This window comes from Oryx dammah, unplaced genomic scaffold (genome assembly GCF_014754425.2).
Source record: "Oryx dammah isolate SB20612 unplaced genomic scaffold, SCBI_Odam_1.1 HiC_scaffold_2, whole genome shotgun sequence".
Lineage (NCBI taxonomy): Eukaryota > Metazoa > Chordata > Mammalia > Artiodactyla > Bovidae > Oryx > Oryx dammah.
In genome coordinates this window covers 79,330,610-79,347,680 of record NW_024070186.1, presented here as the reverse complement: position 1 = coordinate 79,347,680, position 17,071 = coordinate 79,330,610, and the positions used below count along the sequence as shown (strand labels likewise).

The 17,071-nt window shown below is 42.8% G+C and overlaps 1 long non-coding RNA gene across 1 annotated transcript; it reads right to left on the bottom strand.

The window, feature by feature from the left end:
* Nucleotides 1-729: 729 nt before the first annotated feature.
* Nucleotides 730-16,874, bottom strand: LOC120872665. Its single transcript, XR_005723305.1, has 3 exons — nt 16,783-16,874; nt 5,439-5,442; nt 730-741 (listed from the first exon to the last, which is right to left on the bottom strand). It is a non-coding gene; the product is annotated as an uncharacterized LOC120872665 (long non-coding RNA).
* Nucleotides 16,875-17,071: the final 197 nt, after the last annotated feature.

The window sequence follows — 17,071 nt, the reverse complement described above, 5'->3', positions numbered from 1 at the left end:
GAAGACAGGGAACTTTTTCTCTTTGGCCAAAGATGGTACTTGGTCATCAGTCCATGGATGGACCTGCAGTTCAGTAAGGACCTGCAGGACTGTGTTCAGAAGTGACGTCTTTCTCTAATTCACTTAAAAGTGCTATATGTGCTTGAGACAGCCCAGGCTAAAAGCCCAGTTTTTATGACGCCAAGTCTAGGACTCTTCATCTCTGTCTCATGGGGAGCTACCTCTCACCCTGATGACTCCGCCTTGTGTAAAAAGCTCACAGTATTACAAAGCTTCTGCTTTCTCTTGTATTGTTGGATTGAATGCTTAAGACACAGGACGGGTTCTCACACTAGAAACCCCAGGAGGTGTTCAGGGTCCAGATTATGAGGCCCGTTTGGCAGATGAGGAAACAGCAGTGAAGTGAAGTCAGAGCTTATGCCCACTGGGCTTAGAGGGGGCAGGTCTAAGGCAGAAGCAGTCTTTTGAACAGGAAGGAAAATAAGTGCCAACTTGTTTGCTTCCAGGCATGCCTACTCTGAAATAGTACATTCATGTAAAGAACAGAGTTAGATTTTTATCAAACCTAAACTTTTCCTCCTTTCTTATTTTCCCGTTAATGTGTGAAGGCATATTTCCCCTTCTCTCCTTGGAGAGGGATTAAATGTGGTTGCAAAATCCAGTGAAACACCAGATGCCGGGCCCTGCTTTCATGACGCTCACCAAAGGGAAGAAGGTTCTAGTCAGGTGCCATTCTCCACCCTCTCCAAGGCAGAAAGGATCTGGAACTTCTGTTTCCTCTTGAGAAAACCCTGACTCAGAACAGACCCATTTTCTTAGAAGTGTGGGGTCCTTTCCTTAGAGCCCTGAACGTGAACTGCTTGACAGGGAAATTTTAGTTTTAACATGGTTTTCATCACTGCTTTGTGCATAGAATTTTTTGGCACTTTTTCAGCTGAGGAGAAGCCATGGAAGGAGTCAGTGCCATTTAATAATATATATCCATGAATTTTAATTGAAGTACAAATGCTGAATTATTTCACATAAGACAGCCACGGGGAAAATCTCCCTCACTGACGTCAAGAAAGGAGGTAATGAGGGCCACCTCACTAGATCTTGATGCCAAGAATTAGGCATGCTGTGGTGACTGACAATGGTAGGGCGGAGAAGTGGGGAAAGGCGGAACTGGTCCCACATCCAAAGCTCTTCGCAGAAACAGGAACCATTTGGCGAAATGCCCCCAAACCACAAGTTAAATTGGCCCATGGGATGGTCCTGGTTGCATCCTGCCAAGAAATCTGTGATGTGAAGTGACCTCCTCCGCACAGTCCCTCTGCCCACCCACAAATCTACTCCCAGATAATTCGCTGTTTCCAACATGAGACGTAAGGGCCCTACTGTTCCAGACCTGCGTGATTTCTTCAGACACACCGAGATACATAACACCCACCACTGTTTGGGCTCGCTGCTGGGTTGGAACTGCAGACTCATGGTGTCAGAGCTTCCTCCTTCCCACCTCCCACCGGGTAATCATGGTGTTTTCTCTCCCGGCTGCTGATCTTGGAGGCCAGATGACCTCAAGTCTGGAACAATCTGATCTTAGATCCTGGCTTTCTCTACAATAGATGGCATCTGCTATGTGAAAAGCTGGCTGAGTCACTCACCTCTGCATTGAAAGATCTTATAAAGGGCTCACAAGACAGATAGCCAAACAAAAGTTTCCTGTTCTCTCTTCTCCTGACATGCATTGCTAGGGAGGAAAATTTGAATGCTCTGTTAATTCAATATACAACCCACTTTTTCTGGTCACTTGCTATGATACCCCTGAGGGGAAGGTGAACAAAATGAGCTTCACCCTTTCTTTCCTTGTTAGGCTATTAGAGATTGAGGCTAGAGATGGGTTTGACAACCTTTCTACCTTAACAGCCCTTCTATAAGCCATCTTCTGCTTTGGAAACTCCAATCAGCTCCGTTCATCTGAGTGTCCTCTTGAAATTGGGAATTGAGGGTCATCCAACCTTTCTGGGAACACTTCAGATTCAGGTAATTTCCCTCATGACGGAGGTACCTATAAAGGCCCTGGAAATCCTACCTAGACCCCGTAAATTATCCTCGCTCCTCCCAAGCTGATGCTGTTACCTCTGAATTGCTATCTGATGGTGGGTGGGGAGAAAGATGGGGACCAGACAAGTAGGGTTACCGGTAAAGTCTCATCTTTTTCCACTTATAAATCATATGTCCCATTGTTTCAAAGGGTTGTGATCAGGGGTGGCATTTACAAAGCTTTTTTTTTTATGGTCTTGAAGCACTTGGCAGTCAAATGAAAGTACATAATTATCCCGAGAGACACATCAGTGCAATCTTCATTTTGTAAACAGAGAAAAGGAACAGGCACAGGGAAGGAGATATAGGAAACCTCTGGTCATTTAGGAATTCATTCCTGAGATACCTTGTGAGCAGCTACTTAGTAGTGGGTTTAGAGAAGTGTTCAAAAATGAGTATGATTTTATCCCCTCCTTTAGGAAATTCAAAGTAAAGTGGAAAAAATAGATGTAAAGGAATGAAAAATATAAAATGAGGCAAGTGTGGTGACAGGAGGGCTATAATAGAGGCAGGTACAAAAAAGGCCATATGAGTTCAGAAAAGGGAGTGGCTGGAGGGAGGGAGAGCTTAACAGAGAAGGTGGCAGTTACGTTGGGTCTTGAGTGCCTGTCTGTCACCAACAAGCAGAAATGAGCCACGATGGCCTCAGCTGAAAAAGTGGTTTAATTTGAGCTTGTTGGTTTCTTGGGTTCTAAAATATTAACCTTTCAGAAGAATTGGAGAGTTTATTTTATGTGTTTAAAGATTTTTTTTTTTTTTACATGGACCATTTTTAAAGTTTTTATTGAATTTCTTACAATATTGTTTATGTTTTTTGGCTGCAAGGCATGTGGGATCTTAACTCCCAATCAGGGATCAAACCCACACCCCTTGCATTGGAAGGTGAAATTTCAACCACTGGACCACCAGGGAAGTCCCTGGAGAGTTTATTTTAAAGCTGTTGTTTTGAAAGTGGGGAGGGATGAGATTTTTACTACAAATTGCCCTGGGAATGCAAGTTAATGAATGCTGTGAAAATCCAAATAAATACCAATTTAAAAGGGGCTTTATTTTATTCCCTTGTCAGGAGGTTTATTTAAGTGGGTGGAGCAAAGCCACTAAGGATCAGGCTTCTTGATTAAAAGTAGAGCCCCAGCGGGTGTCAGAAAAAGCTGAGGGGAACCTCACCTTTCAGGTCAAGATCCGTGAAGTTGCCCAGTGGCACTTCCCTCTGTCCTTGGGTCCAAGAAACCTCTCATTCCATATGCTGTGGGGCCAGCCACTCTCTCAAATTCTTACACATTCATCTCACAAATGGGAAAAATGATGATATTCCAGCCCATCTGAGGATATTCAGGTGTGTTGTCTGCAAAACCTAAAGCATCTGTTAAAATCAGTCAAGCTTATTGTAAAACCAGAAAACTATGGGATGTTTTAGTAAGGACATTTCTTTCACTGTCATGTAGGGAACAGAGTTGCAGCAGCTTTGGGACTCCTTGGAAGCAAACTGTCTCCAACAGACATTGCTGGGGACCTTCTACCTCATTTAAAACCAGAGTCCAATAAAACATCATGCAATAAATTGTCCAATCACACTTATCGTGTCTGTTCTCTGTACCTGTTTTTGGTTTGTTAAACCTTGTAAATACTTTTGAAGGTCTTAAGCAATCATACTGCTTAATTTTAGAATAAATTATAGAATACCTGAGGCTTAGAAGCCAACTTCAAGACTTCTGGTCACCAGAATAATATTCTGAGCTCTCGTAATATTCCACCGTTTAGCAACATTTACTGAACAGATACACCAGGATTTTTGTGGTATTTGAAGTTCAGTGTTTCAGGACATGTTTTTTTCATGAGATAATATGAATTAGAATTATATTTATTTGGAGTCATTATTGGTTAAAAAAAAAAAATGCTATTCAGATGTTTTTCTTCTTCTCAGCATCCCAGATAAGAGCTTCCCTGGTGGCTCAGTGGTAAAGAACCCACCTGCCAAGCCAGAGACCTGGGTTTTATCCCTGAGTCAGGGAGATCTCCTGGAGGAGGAAAGGGCAACCAACTCTAGTATTCTTGCCTGGAGAATCCCATGGACAGAGGAACCTGGAGGGCTATAGTCATTGGGATCTCAAAAGAGTTGGAAACTATTTAGTGACTAAACAACAACAATAACCCCAGAGAAAGTTATAACAATATTTTTAGCAGAATTGGGTTCTGAGAAGTCTTAATTTGCAGTTTATTCTACCTTTAGTTACTTCTAGTCGAGAACAGGCATGAAGGCATCACGGGGCCTCCATGGACTCCACAGTGCCGAGATTCCTGGAGGGTGTTCCATTTTCCTTCATTGTTTTAGCACTGTGATCACTGTTTCATGGTCGCCCAGGAGACAGGACCCTTATTCACACAGAGGGAAAAAGAAACCCATAATAGATGAACAAATTGACTTCAGTTCACAATAGATGTTAGTTTCCCAAATAAAAAATTAGTATGTGTACTAAAGATGCTTTGCAGTTCTGATCACTTTTTTTTCTGAAAATTCAGGAGGCAGGAGGAATTACTATATGTTGATCTGATTCCAGGTCTCCCCACTCCTCCAAACTCCAATGGAAATCCAGAAGGAGGTTCCTGTCTTCAGTAAGATGGTTGATACCGCTGCACAGGGAGGGTGCCAGGTCTGATTCCAGCTCTGTTCCAGCACGCTCTGGTTTCCTCATGAGGAGCACTCTGAGTCTTCTCTGAACTTTCAAGCCGCAGGGCTGAGGGTATAGATTTTTCTTCCAGACATTTGGCTTCTAAATAATGTTTTTTGTCTCTAAGGGTCATAAAAGTATATCTGATGCTGCTCCCTGTACCATGAACTTCTCTTTGAAGCACCAGTGAGCCACTTCAAAGGCTCAGCACCACACGGACAGGAAGATGCTGTTCCTGGGGTCTCTGCTTTACCAAAGTGTGCCCACCAGTCTGGGACACTTTGCCTGCCAAGACTCTTAAAAACCAGGTGTCAGATACATCAAATGTGACAAATTGACATGCTGAAAACTTCAACCATCCTGCCTTCAAAACCAGCCTAGACTATCCATCATGCTTTGAACTCTATGGGGAAAAGAAATGCATCAGTTACATGCAGACTGACTTACAAATTATACAGAAAGCTAACTGAAAGCTCCTCAAAGCTCAGCACAGAGTGCTCATAGTCACCGTTTAATCCACAGTGAACTATCCAGAGCTGGTTAGACTGGGGAGGTCAAGCCTGCAGTAGAAACACAAGGAAGAATCATGATCAAAATAAGGATTTGTACTGATATTACAGCAAATGAAGATTGCTGCAAATAACAGATTATAGGTTGAAAGGAGCCTTAGAGAGCATCCATTCATACATCCCTTATTTTAGAGTTGGGGAAACTGAGGCCCAGAGAAAGTTATTCACCCAACTTTATTATGAAAGTTACTGCTAGAATCTGACCTTAAGTCTCAGGTAGCCCAACCACTCATCCAGAGCCCCATACTGAGAGACAGTGTGCCATAAAAAGGAAGGCTCAGATTTTATACCTCCCAGACTTGGAAACCCTTGTTAACTTTACAAGGTCTCTGATAATGGTCACATTTATTATCCTCTCATTCTCCATGTTTTCATCTATAAAGGACTAGTAATACCTATCTGATGTGTTGTCATGAAACTTAACTGAGGTAATAGAAGGAAAATGATGCTTGTTAAAAAACAGTTGTTACTTTTACTGTATCACCTCAACAGAAGACAAATGGATTGGACTATGATTTCTCTAGCAATACTTTTCCAACTATCATAACATTTTTTAATGTGTTCTCCCATGAGGCATTTTGGAATTGCCAAAGTAAATTTTCATACAATTAGATTTAAGATTCATTTCTGGCCAAAAATAACACACTTATTGTTGGGGCAGGGACACAGGAGAAGAGAAACATGTTACACAAAATCAAGAGGGTGTTTTAATTCCAAATTGGTTGTCAATTATCAGTCTAGAAAGGATATTTTTGCCTTTCCTGTAGCCCCTTTGTCTGACCTTTCTGACTTCCTAGCCTCCCTTGCACTGAGACTTTTTGGTGATTTTGCCCCATCCTCTCTGTCCCAGCATGTTGAAAGTCATAATTTTTACGTATTCCTTTTACTAAACATTCTCTGCCTTGTTTTTCCACTGTGCAGAAAATACAGAATCATTGCTTAGCAGCAGAGGGCACTGTCAGCATACTTTGCTTTAAGGGGTTAAAAAAAGAGATGCCTCTGAACATGCATTCATTCATTCATTTTGACGAGTCTCGATTTAACATCTATTGTATGTTCAGTATTATGAGGAACGCTAAGGCAACAGGGGAACTGATAGTTCTGGTTGGGAAGGCTGTACAGTGAAAGATGATATGCAAGGTACCTGAACAAACACAAAGAACGGGTGTTCAGGGGAGGTGGGTTTGAAGAGAGCAGAGTTCAAAGAAGGCTTCAACAGCCTGGGAAGAATTTTTGAGGGGATTGGTCTAGAGTTGTACCTTAAATGGTGAGTTGGACATAGAATGGCAAAGGTGGGAAAAGCAGAAGGTAAAAGTGAAGAGTCTTACATTGCCATGAACATCGACGCCATAACCATAGTAACTACTACTCTGATGAGTATTACCTCTGCCTCTTAAAATAGTCATCACAGAGCTGCAATGAACATTGGAGTGTGACCCTATATGCAAGACAGCAAAAGAGACACAGATGTAAAGAACAGACTTTTGGACTATGTGGGAGAAGGTAAAGTGGGATGATATGAAAGAATAGCATTGAAACACGTATATTACCATATGTAAAATAGATGACCAGTGAAAGTTTGATGCATGAGGAAGGGCACTCAAAGCTGGTGCTCTGGGCAACCCAGAGGGATGGAGAGGGAGGGAGGTGGGTAGGGGTTTCAGGATGGCGGGACACCTGTACATGGATGGCTGATTCATGTCGATGTATGGCAAAAACCATCACAATGTTGTAAAGTAGTTAGCTTCCAATTAAAATAAGTAAATTGATTAAAAACAACAACAAAAAACAGTCATCACAGTCACGTGCTTGGAGGATTTCGCAACTATGACCTTGTTTGGCCTTTAATGAAATCCTGCCACTTCAGCTCTATAGGTATTATTTTAATTTGACTAATAAAAACATTGAGACCCTTAGAGGAAAGGTGACTTGTTTAGAGTCACGGTCTCTCTTGGGGCTAGGATCCCCAAACAAGTTTTCCTCCTAGCAAATACAGCAGGAAACTGTGGCTATCGTGACACAGACTCTCAGAGCAGAGAGATTTGGGGATCCAGAGTAACAGGGTAAGCTTCAGCTGTCATTCTGGCTTCGGGTTACTGAGGGCTTGACCGAAAGCTAGACTGCGGTATTGGGTCTTGATCCTGTAAACCTCAGAAAGGCTTCTGAGGTTTGGGGAAACTAGAGATGGGTGGTTCTTGACTGCAGTTGCATTGCAAAGCTGGCCTGTGAGGGAATAGAAGAAAAGGAGAGAAACTGAGATAAAAATAAAGAAAATATGACAGGATTTGAGGCTGTGGGTGGCAATAAGGGGGAGTACTCTGCTCCTGGTGGGAGGTAATTTTAATATTGCCTTTAATTGATGGCACATAGAAATAATAATACAAAGCAGATTGACTTTACAGCTTCTAAAATTTATTTTATTAAATATGTTAATAAAATATTTTTATTAAAATATAGTTGACTTACAATGTTGTGTTAGTTTCTGCAGTACAGCAAAGTGATTCAGTTTTATATATATATCTGTATATATACGTATGTGTGTGTGTGTGTGTGTGTGTGTGTGTGTGTGTGTGTACATGCATGCTAAGTCACTTCAGTCATTTTCAATTCTGTTCAGCCCTATGGACTGTAGCCTGCCAGGTTCCTCTGTACATAGGATTCTCTGGGCAAGAATACTGGAGTGGTTTGCCATGCCCTTGTCCAGAGGATCTTCCCATATATGTATGTGTATATAGATAGATAGATAGATAGATTCTTTTTCATATTCTTTTCCATGATAATTTATTACAGGATATTGAAGATAGTTCTCTTTGCTATACAGTAAGACATTGTTGTTTATTAATTCAATATATAATAGTTTGTATCTGCTGACCTCAAACTCCCAATCCACCCAGAGTCGCCCACTCCCCTCAGCAAGCACAAGTCTGTTCTCTATGTCTGTGTGTCTGTTTCTGTTTCATGGATAAGTTCATTATGTCTTATTTTAGATTTCACATGTAAGTGATATCACATGATATTTTACTTTGACTTACCTCACTTAGTATGACAATCTCTAGTTGTATCCATGTCGCTGCAAATGGCATTGCTTTGTTCTTTTTTTTGGCTTAGTAGTACTCCATTGTGTGAATGTATCACATCTTTTTTATCCATTCATCTGTTGATGAACATTTAGGTTGCTTCCTTTTCTTGGCTATTGTAAATAGTGCTGCAATGCAGATTGACTTCACATTGACTGGTTTTAAATTCCCTACAGACAACACACCCCCTTATTGCCTGCAACCCAGGGATCTAAACCCACTACTCTCTTGCCCCTACTCCCTACACCCTCTGGTCCACCAGTGCCAAGGTACAACATAAGCACAGCCTGAGTCAGGTTGGCAGTGTGGGACTCAGAGTAAAGAACTGAGGAAACCTATTTTGAAGAAAAGAAGAGTAGGGACCTGGTGGCTGACAGAATCACCAGGAAAGAAAATAAAATCATGATTCTGAGATTTTGAGCCTAGGAAAATAATGAAGTCAATAATGCAAATAGGGAAATGAGGGAGGGAAAAATAAGCTGGTTTCAAAGGGAACGTGACCTTTCTGGACAGGAGGTTTCCCAAGTAGCAACTCAGACGGAATGTTTTGGTACAAATATATTTTCTATTCTGTTTCTTGATTTTCTTAATCCCACTTTTCATCTGAAACTTATAAATGATGGGGGTTGCATATAGCTCTTTTACAAGGAGACTGGAATGAGGGATAAAACTGCCAAGATATTAGTGTTATCATTCTTCACTTAAGACTCTTCCACTGACATCAAAACCGGTGTCACCATTCTTACGGTGAAAGAACTATGCACACTGGAGTCCTGCGTACTTTCTCCTCTCCCTGAGTCTACCCCACACTGCCTGCTCATGCTGCTCAGGTATCTACATTCTATCTTCTCTTCCCAGAACACCCTCATCGTCCCCAAACTTCTCCAGCTTCACCAGGAAACTCTCACAGGAGGGGAGCCAATGGTCCCTGGTTCTCTGGGACCGAGGAGTATTCAAACCAAGACAGTCCCTGGCAAACCTACTGACCTTATATTCGAATCAACCTTTATCTTGCATCCTTCCTCCTTTAGGAAGCCTTCTGTGATTCACTACAGCTCTGGGCTAAAAGTTCCAACTCCCTCCTGGGTAGTCCACCCCACCCTTCATTCCCCTCTGCCACCCTTCCCACTCTCCTGATTACGGAGTTGAGGTGCATCTCCCCTGCTCTCCACAGCAGATGTCTTTGTGGTACCTCCACTCTCCCATCCTCGGTCGAGCAACCACCGTCTCCCGTCTCTCTGCAGAATTATTACAGAAGCCTCCAAACTTCTGTCTTTCTTTCCATCCTTGTTTCCCTTAAGTGTATTCTCCACACAGAAGCCGGAGTCATCCTTCCGAAATGTAAGTAAGGCCATGTCACCCTTCTGCTCAGAATCTTTTATGGGTTTTCCATCTCACTGGCTTAGCCAGGTACTCTCTACTCTTGTGTGGATACACTCCCTACATTCCTAGTCAGCTCCAGTGGCATTGCCTCATGACTATTCTAAAACACACCCAGCTTGCTCCTGCCTCAGGGTCTTTGCAAACACTGTTGTTTATGTCTGAATCATTCTTCCCTCAGGGGTACACATGGTGTACCACTCAGGCCAAGGGGTTGAGGTCAAAGCACAGTTTCTTAGGGGAGTCTTCCATACCTCTTTCTGCACCTGAATTCCTGCAGCTGCCATTTCCACTCCCCTTCACAGCTTTATTGTTTCATACCACTTACCACCATCTAACATTTTACCTAATAAATGTTGTCTACTTCCTATCTCCTTCCACTCAGAATATAGTTTTGAGGATGGTAATTTTATTCATTACTATAGTTCCAGGGCTTAAAAGAGGACATGGCAGAGGGTAGAAATCTAGAAACAGTAATTGAATGCATGCATACATGATTGCATGCAGGAATGGACACATAATTAAAGGACAATTAACTGAGAGTCACAAGTTTCAGTTCAGCCATATAGGATTTGGGTGAGTTTGAGAAAACTAATTTCTCCCTCTAGTTCTTATTTTCTCTAACTGCAAAATGAAGGCCTCAGACTCAGAGCTCTTTAAGGATGCTCCAAGCAGTGGTATTCTCAAAGTCCACCAGTCAATGGTGTGTAAGAACCAGAATCCAACTTTGTCATTAAACAGGGACCAGAAGGAAGAAAATATTAAGAAGGGAAAGAAAACCACAGTGGAAATTGCAATTTGGGGGAGAGGGGCAGGGAATATGTACCAGAGACCTGAGAATTCTATGCGAAGGAGGCAGACGGTTGAGCCAAGGTGACAGAGACAATTCATTATCATCGGGCTAAGATTGAATCTCAGCCCAGGGATAAATTATCTTAGCAGTCTGGAAAATGACACCAAAGGTGGGTCAATCCCCATCTGATTACAAAGCCCTGCACTGATACGATGTGTGATTAGAACACTACTTGGAAATCTTTCCGCACACCCACCTAATGGCCCCCAGAGTGGGTGGATTCTCAAATTAGTCATATGAGAACAGACAGTTTAACACAAGGAGGCTGTTCTAGACTCTTCCATTCGGGAAAGTACCTTCCCTTCAGAAAAGGGAAGTCATTCGAGATTCCCCCAGCTTTCTATTGCCCACCTGTCTCAGGTGGGAAAAACCTATTAGCTCCCATCTTAGAGCGGGTCCTTGGAAAGAGGGTGGAAGACAATGGATTAGTCAAGTGAAAAGAGCCATTTCAAGTGCTACAGGTACCACACCCTGAGTGCAAGGGACCGGACCGGTTATTCAACTTCTCCTGTACAGCTACCGTGAGGATGTACGCTAAGCGCAGTAAGGTCAGTGAGTTGCTCGGCGGTAACCAAACCCATGGTGTTGCAGGGATTATCAGAGCCATCTCCCTCCACAGTTGTGGGTGAAGAGGATTTTGCTGCTGTCACCTTGTTTGGTAACACAGCCCCAGCAAGTGTTGCAAGTGTAATTGTTGCTGTTGAAATATCCTCTTGGCAGTTCCTGGTGTGTATGTGTGTGTTTACCATCTTTTCAAAGTGGCTCTGGGAACTTAGATTCCACCTCAAGGAAGTAACCATGGATTGAATTTAGATCCAACTAATAGATATCAGACCCCTAGTTCTTGCCAGATGTTGTATTGAGTGCTTTGTCATGCTGTAAACCTTGCAAAATCGTTCCATCCAGATAAAGAAACTGAGCTCAAGGGAATTAAGTAACTTCCTCTAGGCCTAGTGAGAGCAAGTTGCCAAGCAAGCCAGGATTTAAGGATCTTAGCATCTTACCCCCCAAGACACATAAAACCTTGGGAAGAATGTCACTGCATAAAACCAGATAGTTTATGTCTGCTTGGGTTGAAGCAGGAGCCAAAACTGTGGAGCCCTGTCCATTCTCCCCTCTCTGTCAGCCTCTATGCTCTCCCCATAGTTCAGTGGAACATACTCCAAAAAACTTGCTGGATGAAGTGAACTCTAAGCCACTTCCAACTCTAAAATGCTTTAAATCTATGATTTTGAGATGTTTCTACTCACATCAGACACGTACTATCAACTCCTTCCTCTGAAAAAGTATGCAAACTAACCAGACCTTGGATACAGAAATTTGAACATCATTGTTTATGAAATCATAGAATGTTAAAGGCAGAGGAGACCCAAGAAATCAACTAATCCAAAAACTCCATGTATTTAATAAAATAATAATAAATTTAGTTTTTATTGACTGATAGAAGCCCAGGAAGAAGAAATTATTTGCTTGGGGAAGTCAGTTGGTCAGCTGTCTTTCTTCCGGAGAGGTGATATTTACAATATACAGCAATCGGTACATTCTAAGCAATCAGAACACATGGAGCACTGGGGCGGGATACCGGGGAGGCCACCCGTACAAGGCTTTACCTTGTCAGTTACTGGATTATGAAGATATCCCAGGGATTCTAGAGGAGGAATCGAGGTGTCTTGTGTCCTAGGTGTTAGGCTGATTCAGGGACTGGGCTGGTGGAATTATTTAATAACTGGTAGAGCCATCCAGGTACATAAGAGTGGAATATCGTTTCTCAGAATACCCAAAGTTTCAGGATTTCCTTGTAGTTGCTGAAACTCTTTTAAGGCAGCTGGGGCTTTGCTCCACTGCTGATTCTCTTCCTTTTCAGGAGAGGAAAAGAAGAGGCAGGGAGTGGCAGAACTTCTATCAGCCAAGTGTCACATTCAAGAATTCCACCCAGAGCCACACAGGTGCAGATACCTGAAGGGCATTGCCGGGCAGATAGCGCTGTCTCTGGTAATTGGGTTGACATCACCGAACAGCCTCAGAGGACTTGAATCCTTTCCACAACTCCACCTCCTCCCATTTGGTGGTGAAAACCTCAGGTTGAGAGCTTCCTTGCATCCTGAAGTAGATGCAAGGAAACCTGGAGGTCAGTTTTAAGGGAAAGACTTTCTTCCCTAGGTTCTGGTCCAGATATTCAATGGAAAGAAAAGGACCAGCCTCAAAGCTGCCCTGGGTGTGTGCTTTGGTCACTTCGGTCATGACTGACTCTTTGCAACCCTATGGACTGTAGTCCACCAGGTTCCTCTGTCCATAGCATTCCCCAAGCAAGAATACTGGAGTGGGTTGCTACTTCCTTTTCCAGGGGGTGTTCCTGACCCAGGGATCAAACCCACATCTCATGTCTCCTGCATTAGCAAGCAGGTTTTTTACCACTATCACCACCTGGGAAGCCCCAAAGTGGCTGTCAAGTGCATATAAAGAGGGAGCCAAGGATGGCCTTAGAATTCTATACTCAGGAGGTTACAAGAGCCCTTAATGTTCACTTGGCCCAGCCTCCCGTCTAAGACTTGAATCTTCAAAATGAAGAATCCCTGACTCCAACCAGACTGAAAGGTCCTTGGTTCCTAAATGAGCATTGGTTCCCCCCACCCCACTTCCAGATATTTCTACATAATTTCCTCATGCTGCAGTACCCTTTCTCTTTTCCTGTTATCTGGGGCCCTTTTTGCTACCCGCCTTCCAAGTCCTATTTCAGAAGATGCTTAGATAAGAGCCTGCATGAGATGTCTTTTAGAAACATCTCTCAGCCGCTGGAACTTCACACATGCAGCATTCACTGCTCTGGTGTTTCCATCCTCCCTATGCTATGAGCTACAGCAGGGGAAGCTCTGTTACGCCTGTCCCAGAGGACCTACACAGGAAAGGCATTCAAATGTAAATGAATGAATCAATGAATCCCTTGCTGTATCTTAACTGCTGATAGAGTATTTACACTCCCCATTTCCTATTATCATTTCACCAAACTTATGAAGAAGATAAAATTTCTTATGCTTATAAGAAATAATATTTTCATGCCCATTTTATGGATGACAGCAATAAGCTCAAAAAGAAACAACAACAAAAAAACCCCTGACATATATTTAAGACATGTATGGGCCATTCAATGTGCTAGATCTTTTCAAATCTTTTTATCATATTTATTCTTATAACAAACCTTTGAAAAGGTACATTACTCACTCTTGAAAATTTTACTTACTTTTAAATTGATACACCCTTTTCAGGGTATGAGTTTTGACCAAATGCATCCTGTCATGACAATCACTACACCAAACTGTTGTATCAGCCTCGAGCTCTTCTTTATAGTCATTCTCTCCTTACCCCCAGGTCCCTGCCATCCCTGGTTTGTTCTCCATCCTTATAGTCTTTGCAATCATGTTTTAGTGGGTAAAAAAAACAAAACTCAGAATTTAAATAAGTCACACAATGTAAGGGGTTAATAGGTGATTGAAGTGAAGTCGCTCAGTAGTGTCCAGCTCTTTGTGACCCCATGGACTGTAGCCTACCAGGCTCCTCTCTCCATGGGATTCTTCAGGCAAGAGTACTGAAATGGGTTGCCATTTCCTTCTCCAGGGGATCTTGCCGATGCAGGGATTGAACCCGGGTCTCCAGCACTCCAGGCAGATGCTTTAACCTCTGAGCCACCAGGGAAGCCCTTTGCCATTGAAGCCAGACTTCTGATTCTCTGTTAAAGGTGGGAACTGAGAGCATGGAGCCAAGGGAAATGCTTGGCCCCACTCCCCTGCCTCCCTCCCTCCTTCCACAGAGATGGCCCATCCTTAGTGCGGGTTCTGTGAGAGGCAGGGCAAACACAGCCTCATTACTGGGGCCAGATCTGATAAACCTCCACCTCTGATCATTCACAAGGTGCTAAGGGAAGACTGTGTTCCTATCCAGTGGAAGAATCTGGAAACCATATTCTCTACAGCCTATTTAGCAGATGATGGTGTAAGAGATTGGTCTCTTTCCAGTTGCCTCGCTTATCTCTAAGACAAGAGGTTCTGAGAGGAGGTCACTACTAAACATTTAGTCTTTCAGTTTAACAGTTCCCCCATCCCCCCATCCAAGGCCCAGGGGTCCTTTTCCAGAAGTGGATAAGACTACAGGTGAGCCTGGCTGGCACAAGGTGGGCCCTACTTCTAATTGGTTTGATATCATTCACTGTCGTGGTTGTTCATCTCGGAAGCCAGCCATGGTCTCTGCAGGAGCAGCCGCACAGGGCCAGCCTGGGGGCAGCAAGCACAGATCTGACCGGGGCTACCAAAGCAAACAAGTTTAGAAGCAGCTTCAAAAGTAGAGAGCAGGCTGCCGCTGGGAGAGGGCCATTTCCCTGGGAGGTGTTGGCTTCCCGGGCCATGAGGAATAGAGAAATCATTTTATCTTCATCCTGCTTTTAATCAGGTTGGCAGGATATTGGTGCCACTGTCTAAACATAATCTCTTTTCAAAATAATAATAAAAAAGATACTTGTTTGGGGAGAGCTGAAGGAAGATGTGACTGTATCATCTGCCCTGACAGATGATAGGAAATCGCTCCAGGCCTCCTGTATCCCTCCCAGGCCCCATCGTTCCTTCTCCCCATCCTTCTCAGGCCTCACTCTCTGCCTGTATTTCTTTAGGATATCATTCTTTTCTTATTTTAGGAAGTCATTTGAAATTTGTGAGTGCTGATCCTCCCCTTCAGGCTGCAGTCCTGACTACAAAATAATGCCATCATGCCCTACCACCTACTGAAGTTGGATCTACTGGTGAAGGCCTTTTAAATGAGTAGCCTGACAGTTTAGATGAGAAGCCTCCAGAGAACCCAGCCTTGGCTCCCTGCATCCTCTGCTGAGGGGCTGCAGTCACGATAATGGACCAAATTCAAGGCTTTCACCAGGGCTGGTAGGTGGTGAAAGTAATTCACTGACTACAAACCCCACTTTCTGGCCTGGTTACTAACTAGCTGGGTGATCTTTAAAGAGCTGTGTACTTCCTATATGAACATTATCTTCTTCATCTGTGCAACGGGATAAATAATGCCTAACTTACAAGGTTGTAGAGAGAATAATGCACGTCAAGTGGTGCACAGAACACACCCCACAGGAGTAATTATAATCAACCTCATCATCGTCATCTCCATTACTCAACAGAGTTTAGTTTAAACAACAGTGTTTGGGTATTTCTGTAAATTATATACCTGAGATGTTCTCTGCCTTTTGCTGCCCATCCAGCTTATGATAAGAGGGAGGCTCCAGCTAATGCCTAGTCTTTATTTTTAAAAGTAACTTCTGCTCTGAGAGTCTCTTGTTTTCCATTCCAAATCTGGTGTTACAGCAAGTTGTAGATAGAAGGATCCTTTCTTTCCTTGAACCCAGAAACCAGAGCCCAGGACAAAGTCAATGCTTCCAGCTCTGGCCCTTTTCTTCCACATCCTGCCCTGGTCATTCTGCCCCTAGAATCCAAGTTTTTTCTCCAAAATAGAAGGCAACTTCTAATCAAAATAAAGACATGGTAAAACAAACAAACCAGAAATCTTAAGATCACAGATCAGCAATGTAAAACTGAAAGCCCAGAATCCTTTTCTCTTCCTGCCCCAGCAGCTTTTCCAGTCAGGAGGTATATGTACTGAAGCTGTATGCCATTCTTTGACCAAGGGTGGGCATTTCTCCATCTCCTTCAGTCTTTGTCTATTTTAGATGGATTTCCCTTGTCATGATGTCTGGCTTTAGAGGAGAAGATGTGAGCCACACAGAATACGTATGTTTAACTCATAAGACGTGAGGTCATTTGAATGCAGAAAAATGCCTTTTAGACTACAGCTAATTACTAGTGTGGGGTTGGTTGATATTATGGTTCATTCACTGGTGATTTCCTGGATCAAAATGATGCCTGATTCCCTCATCTCATTATCTTTTGAGCTATATCACCCCTTCCTTCCTTTGACTTCAGAACTTAAAAAAAATGGACAGAATGAAAATTAATAATGGTAAATAATGAATTCATAAGACAATATCTTTAATTATTTTTTAATTTTTTTATCAGTGTATAGCCAATTAACAATGTTGTGATAGTTTCAGATGGACAGCAAAAGGACTCAGCCATACAGATACATGTATCCACTTTTCTTCAAACTCCCCTCCTGTCCAGGCTTCCACATACATTGAGCAGAGTTCCCTGTGCTATAAAGTAGGACCTTGTTGGTTATCCATTTTAAATATAGCAGTGTATACCCAGCAGCACATCTGAAGTTAAAGGCTAATTTAGCTCATGTCTTTGACTATTAAATGTATATGAACTTGTTATCAAAGTAATACTTGGAATTTAAAGACCAACTTTTAGTTCAGGGCTTTAAAATTTTAGTGACAGTAGCTCCGAATTCCCTTGCTTTCTTTTGGGGAAAAAGTAGAAATCTGGAGAAACT